This window comes from Lynx canadensis, chromosome A2, assembly GCF_007474595.2.
Source record: "Lynx canadensis isolate LIC74 chromosome A2, mLynCan4.pri.v2, whole genome shotgun sequence".
Classification (NCBI taxonomy): domain Eukaryota; kingdom Metazoa; phylum Chordata; class Mammalia; order Carnivora; family Felidae; genus Lynx; species Lynx canadensis.
In genome coordinates, this window is record NC_044304.2 from 135,556,213 (window position 1) to 135,563,085 (window position 6,873).

The 6,873-nt window shown below is 38.8% G+C and overlaps 1 pseudogene; it reads right to left on the bottom strand.

Annotated features, from left to right (window-relative positions):
- Nucleotides 1-361: 361 nt before the first annotated feature.
- On the bottom strand, nucleotides 362-592 carry LOC115500733 (annotated as a pseudogene).
- Between the last annotated feature and the right edge of the window lie 6,281 nt (nucleotides 593-6,873).

The following is a 6,873-nucleotide window of genomic DNA, read 5'->3' on the forward strand; positions in this document are numbered from 1 at the left end:
TCTATCCATTCATCCGTCGATGAATGCTTAAGCTGTTTCCATGTCATAGCTATTGTTTTTTGTTGGTTTGTTGTTGTTGTTGTTGTTGTTGTTGTTGTTGTTGTTGTGAGAACCATTTAATGTGGGCACTCCAGGCCTGGGCAGTGTGGGGAGTGCCCTGCAATTGGGCAGGCAGGCCAGGCAGGCAGCCCCAGGTGTTTGGGGCTGGCCTAGGCATGCCAAGGGGAGGACCCAGGTGGGCAGGTCCACCAGGGGACCTGTCAGCCAGACCTTGAGAAGGTATCTAAGCCAGCTGGTGAGTGCCCAGGCCAGAGCCTAATCCAGGGAGGCAGGGTTGGGGCTGGTTGGGGGCTCTCAGAGCCTAAGGACTGGCATCACTAGGGGCCTCCCCAGGCTTCTGCTGGAACTCAAGGTGTCTCTACCAGTTGGACTCAAGCAGCTTCTGGAGGCAGGCTTGGAGGTGGTCGTTCTTCTCCTCCAGGTGGTCCAGACAGGAGTTGATCTGGTCCAACATGGAGTTGATGGCAGCACCAAAGCTGACATCCTCACCTGCCTCCACTGGCATGCCCAAGTCCCCACTGGGGCCTGACATTGTGGGCTCACAGGGCCAGAGCCTCCTAACAATGAAATGCGGGACCCTGGTGCCCACAGCTGGTGTGGGGCAGAAGGTGGAGGTGACAGATCCATATTTTAGTTAACGTAAATAATGCTGCAATTAACATGGAGGTACAGATATCTTTTTGAGTTAATGTTTTTATTTTCTTTGGCTAAATCATCAGAAGTGGGATTGCTGGGTTGTATGATTGTTCTATTTTGAATTTTTTAAAAAAGAACCTCCACATCGTACCAAACTGGCACATAGTGGCTCTACTAGTTTACAGTTCCACCAATAGTGCACAAGAGTTCCCTTTTCTCTACATCCTTGCCAATGCTTATTATTTCCTTTTGCTAATAGCCCTTATAACTGGTGTGAGATGATACCTCACTGTGGTTTTGATTTGCATTTCCTTGATGATTAGTGATGTCGAGTACCTTTTCATGTATTTGTTGGACATCTGTGTGTCTTCTTTAGAAAAGTATCTATTCAGATCTTCTACCTATTTTTTAATCAGATTGTTTTAGTAAGTCACATGAATTCTTTATATATTTTGGATATTAATCCCCTTATCAGATATATACTTTGTAAATATTTTTCCCCATTCAACAGGCTGCCTTTTCATTTTGTTGATGGTTACCTTTGCTGTGCAGAAGTTTTTTAGTTTGATGCAGTCCCACCTGCTTATTTTTGCTTTTCTTGCTTTTGGTGTCAAATCCAAAAAATCGTCAACACCAGTGCCAGGGGACTTACCACCTCTTTTATGGTTTCATGTCTTACATTGAAGTGTTTAATCCATTTGAGTTAGTTTTTGTAAATGGTTTAAGACAGTGGTCCAGTTTTCGTTCTTTTGCATGTGACTGTCCAGTGTTCCTAACACCATTTATTGAAGTCTATCCTTTCCTAGTTGTATGTTCTTGGCTCCTTTGTCATCAATTAATTGACCATAAATGTATGGATTTACTTCTGGTCTCTCTGTTCCATCGATCTCTGTGTGTGTTTCTATGCCAGGACCATACTGTTTTGATTACTATAGCTTTATAACATAGTTTGAAATCAGGGAACATGATGCCTCCATCTTTTTTTTTTCCCCTCGAAATTGCTTTGGCTATTCACTATCTTTTGTGGTTCCATACAAACTTTGGGTTGTAAGAAATGCCATAGGAATTTTGAGTGGAATTACATTGAATCTGAATTGCTTTGGGTAGTATGAACATTTTAACATTATCAGTTCTTCCATCCATGAGCACAGAATGTCTTTTTAGTCTCTCTTACATTAATTTATGCTTTTATCTTTGTTATTTCCTTCCTCCTACTAACTTTGGGCTTTGATCTTCTTTTTCTAGTTTCTTGACTTAGGCATTTATTGCTATGAACTTCCCTCTTAGAACTGCTTTTGCTGAATCCCATTTGATGTGTGCTGCATTTCTCTTTTCTTTTGCCTCAAGGTATTTTTTTATTTTGCTTTTGATTTCTTTATTGACCCACTGGTTGTTCAGTAGCATGCTTAGTCTCCAGATATTTGTGAACTTTTCCAGTTTTCTCCTAGTAATTGACTTCTAGTTTCATATCATTGTGGTCAGAAAAAGTGCTTAATGTGACTTCAGTCTTCTTAAATTTGTTAAGACTTGTTTTGTGGCCCGATATATGATCTACCTTGGAGACTGTTCCATGTGCACTTTAGAAGAATATGTATTATAGTGCTTTTGGATAGAATATTATTTATATATCTGTTAAGTTCATTTGGTTTAAAGTGTTGCTTAAGGCCAATGTTTCCTTATTGATTTTCTGTCTGGATGATCTATCCAGGAATGTAAGTAGTACATTAAAGTCCCCTACTATTATTGTATTGCTGTCTATTTCTCCCTCTAGGTCTGTTAATAATTGCTTTATATATTTAGGTGCTTCTATGTTGGATGCATAATTATTTATAAATGTTGTATCCTCTTGTTGGATTGACCCCTTTATCAATATGTAATGCCCTTCTTTATTATTAGTTTTTGTTTCAAAGTGTTTTGCCTGATATAAATATAGCTACCATCAGCTTTCTTTTGGCTCCCATTTTCATGGAATATCTTTTTCCATTCCTTTACTTTCAGTCTGTGTGTGGCCTGATTTCTAAATTGGGTTTCTTGTGGGCAGCATATAGATGGGTTCTTTTTTTAATCAATTCATTCTTTGTCTTTTGAGTGGAGAATTTAGTGTACTTATATTTTAAGTAATTATTGATATTTTTTGTTTAATATTGTATACAATAATTTTGTATAATATTTTTTGTTTAATATTGATTAAGTAAATATTGATATTGATCGTTTTCCAGCTGTTTTGTAGTTCCCTTGTTTCTTTTTTCTTCTCCTGTTCTTCTCCTCTGTTATTTAATGACTTTCTTCAGCGGTATGCTTAGATTCATTTTTTATTGTCTTTTGCATATCTACTATGGGCTTTTGCTTGGTGACTACCATGAAACTTATAGAACTTATTTTTATAACTAATTTAAGTTGATAAAACCTGAAGTTTGAACATATTCTAATGCTCTGTATTTTTACTCTTTCACCCACATTTTATTTCTGATGTCACATTTTACATCTTTTAATCTTGTGTAGCCCTTCACTAACTATTTTTTAAAAAATATGTTTATTTTTGAGAGAGAGAGCACAAGCGAGGGAAGGGCAGAGAGAGAGGGAGAAACAGAATCTGAAGCTATCATCACAGAGCCCAATGTGGGGCCTGAACTCACGAAATGTGAGATCATGACCTGAGCTGAAGTCAGCCACTCAACCAACTGAGACACCCAGGTGTTACTTTTACCTTTTTTTTTTGTTTGTTTAACATTTATTTACTTTTGGGAGACATATTTTTGAGTATACACCCAGGTATTACTTTTACCTTTTTTTTTGTTGTTTAACATTTATTTATTTTTGAGAGACAGAGAGAGAGCATGAGCAGGGGAGGGGCAGAGAGAGAGGGAGACACAGAATCTGAAGCAGGCTCCAGGTTCTCAGCTGCAAGCACAGAGCCTGACGTGGGGCTCGAACTCATGATCCGTGAGACCATGACCTAGGCTGAAGTCAGATGCTTACCGACTGAACCACCCAGGTGCCCCTATTACTTTTACCTTTTAACTTCAGCTTTATAAATGATTAATATACTGTTTTACTAGATATTTTCTTTTACCAGTGAGAATTATTCTTTCATGTGTTTTCCTGTTATTAATTAGCATCATTTTGTTCCAGCTTAAAGAACACTTTCACATTTCTTGTAAGGCTGGTCTAATGGTGCTAGGCTCCTTTAGCTTACCGAGGTGTTGTCTTATTCTTTTGTTTGGAAAATATCCCTCTGTTTCTTTATTTTTCTTGGCTATCTGTATTGGTTTCTGTGTATTAGATGAAATATCCACATCTCCCAGTCTTAGAGGGTTGTCCTTATGTAGAAGATAAACCATATTGTTCAACTCTGCCCTAGCTCTTGGTTGACTCTTAAAACTTTCTGAGTGTACAAACAGCCTATTTAATTATTAATAGCTCCCAGTAGTTGAAAATGTACTAAGACCAGTCAATGTTCCAAAGTGGGGGGTAGGATTTCAGTCAGCACCTAGATTTAGGCTGACTGGAAGCCAGACCCTCAGGCAACAGCTGTTAAAGTATGCATATATATATATATATATATATATATATATATAGTCCCTTGGGACCACAAAGGAGCCCTGCAGGTTCCCAGAGCCAGGTGATCAGGAGGAGCCCCTGGGAAGCAGTTGCAAAAAAGCTGGGCTTCAGGTAAGTGTCAAGCTTCTTTCTGGGAGGGACTGATGAGCTGTAGAGAGGCAGAGGAAGAATGCAGAGATGGTGTCCCCTGATCTGCATTCCCTGAGAGTGCCTATGTAGTCTCCAGGTGAGTGCCAATTTTGAAACCTTCCCCTAAGGCCAAAGTTCTAGGACTAGCAAGTAGACTTTTTCTCAGAAAAACTGGGGATGCGTTTCACTCTGCTCTCCATGCAGTGCCTTGGGAGTAGTAGCCTGCCAAGAACTGTGTCTCCAATTGTTACAGTCCTGGAGAACCCAGGAATACCAGACCCCTGGCCACCAGAGTCTGGTGATCAAGGTGTATCTCCTGGGCCGCAGCCACTGACAGTAGTGCACCAAATGCAAAATGTGTGATGCTAGTGTTCTGGAGTGTGGCAGGGGGAGAGTGTGAAGATAGCACGCACCCTCCAAGGTCTTAAGAAAGGTTTACAGTTAGCCATTGGATGTGTTTTCAGTTAGAAGCTTGCCCATAAAACTGTAGCTGTGATGATAAACTAATTGGCCTCTTCCCAGAAATATTGAGCTCCTGGGTCTGCTTCTTCTTCTTGTGCCCTGGGGTGGTAGCTGCAGTCCTGCTGGACCCATAAGCATAAACCTCCCGGGGCCACCGAGGGCCAGGCAATATAAAAGTGTTCCTTGGCAATAGCTATAAAAATCAAGGCACCAGAGAATGGTATAAGTTCCTTTCTGTAAGATACTGGCAAGCTAGAGCCAGGCAGAGACCACAGAGATTGCATCCACCAGCCTCCTCTGTTCCCTTCACTCTGCTGGGAGAAGCTCTGGGTTTTGAATTCCCTTTCAACTTTTGTTCACTATACCAGGGGTGGAGTTCATGATGAGATTGTGTCTCAGACTTTCCTGCCTTCTCTGATGTGGTTTCTCCCTTGTTTGCTCGATGTGAATGGGTTGCACCACCAGTTTCTGGGTCTTTTTTCTTATTCTATTTAAGTTTATTTATTTTTGAGAGAGGGAGATCGTATGCGAGCAAGGGAGCAGCAGAGAGAGAGAGGGAGAGAGCATCCCAAGCAAGCTCCACACTGGCAGCACAGCCCAACATGGGGCTCATTGTCATAAATTGTAAGATCATGACCTGAGCCGAAATCAAGGGTCAGACACTTAACAGACTGAGTCACCCAGGCGCCCCTGTTTGTTTTATTTTAACAAGGGGAAATTGTTCCATATAAAGCTATAAATGCAGTATGTCCATGTAAGGATGTGAGTGCAGGATCTTCCTATTGACATCTTGAACCAGACTCCCATACTATTTTGATTATTATAACTTTGTAATATAATTTGAAATTAGTATGATGCCTCAGCTTTTTTTTTCTCTCAGGATTTCTTTGGCTGTTCTTTGGCTATGGTCTTTGTAGTACCATGCAAATTTTAGGCTTGTTTTTTTATATTTCTGTAAAACATGCCATTAGAGTCTTATTAGGGATTGTACTAAATCTGTAGATGACTTTGGATAATATAGACATTGCAACGTTAATTCTTCCAATCCATAAACCACTGATTATCTTTCCATTTATGTCTTCTTCAATTTCTTTCATCAATGTCTGATAGTTTTAAGTGTACAGACCTTTTACCTTTTTGGCTAAATTTATTCCTAAGTATATTATTGTTTTTGATGCTATTGTTAATAGGATTATTTCATTTATTTTTCAGATAATTTGTTGTTAGTGTATAGAAATGGTGTTGATTTTCACATGTTGATTTTTGTGGAGTCATTAGGATTTTCTATATATTAGATTATGTCATCTGCAAACAGAGACAATTTTACTTCTTCATTTTTGATATTTGATGCCTTTTATACCTTTTTTTATTGCCTGATTACTCTGGCTAGGACTTCTAATACTATGTTGAATAGTAGTGGTGAGAGTTGGCACCCATGTCTTATTCATGATCTTAGAGGAAAAGCTTTCAACTTCTCACCATTGATGTTAGCTCTAGGCTTGTCCTTTATGTTGAGATATGTTCCTTCTAGATTCAATTTGTTGAGAGGTTTTTTTTGTATCATGAATTGGTGTTGAATTTTTGTCAGATGCTTTTTCTGCATCTATTGAAATGATCATATAATTTTTATCTTTTATTGTATTGATGTGATGTATAACTTTATCAATTTGCATATGTTGAACCATCCTTGCATTCCAGAAATGAATTCCACTTGATCATGGTATATGATCCTTTTACTGTGATGATTGATATTTGAAAGTTTATCAAACCTCACGTTCCTGGTACAAATCTCACTTGGATGTAATGTATCTTTTTCATATGTTGCTGCATTCTATTTTCTAATATTATTAATGATTTTTGCTTCTCTGTGCACAAGGATTATTGGTCTATAGGGTTTTGTTTTGTTGTAATGTGTTTGCTTCCTGTTTTTGATTAATTGGTTATTTTTTATTCCAATTTCATCTCCACTTTTGACTTGCTAGTTACACATTGTGTTTTAATTTTAGTTTTTCTAGTTGGAAGGTG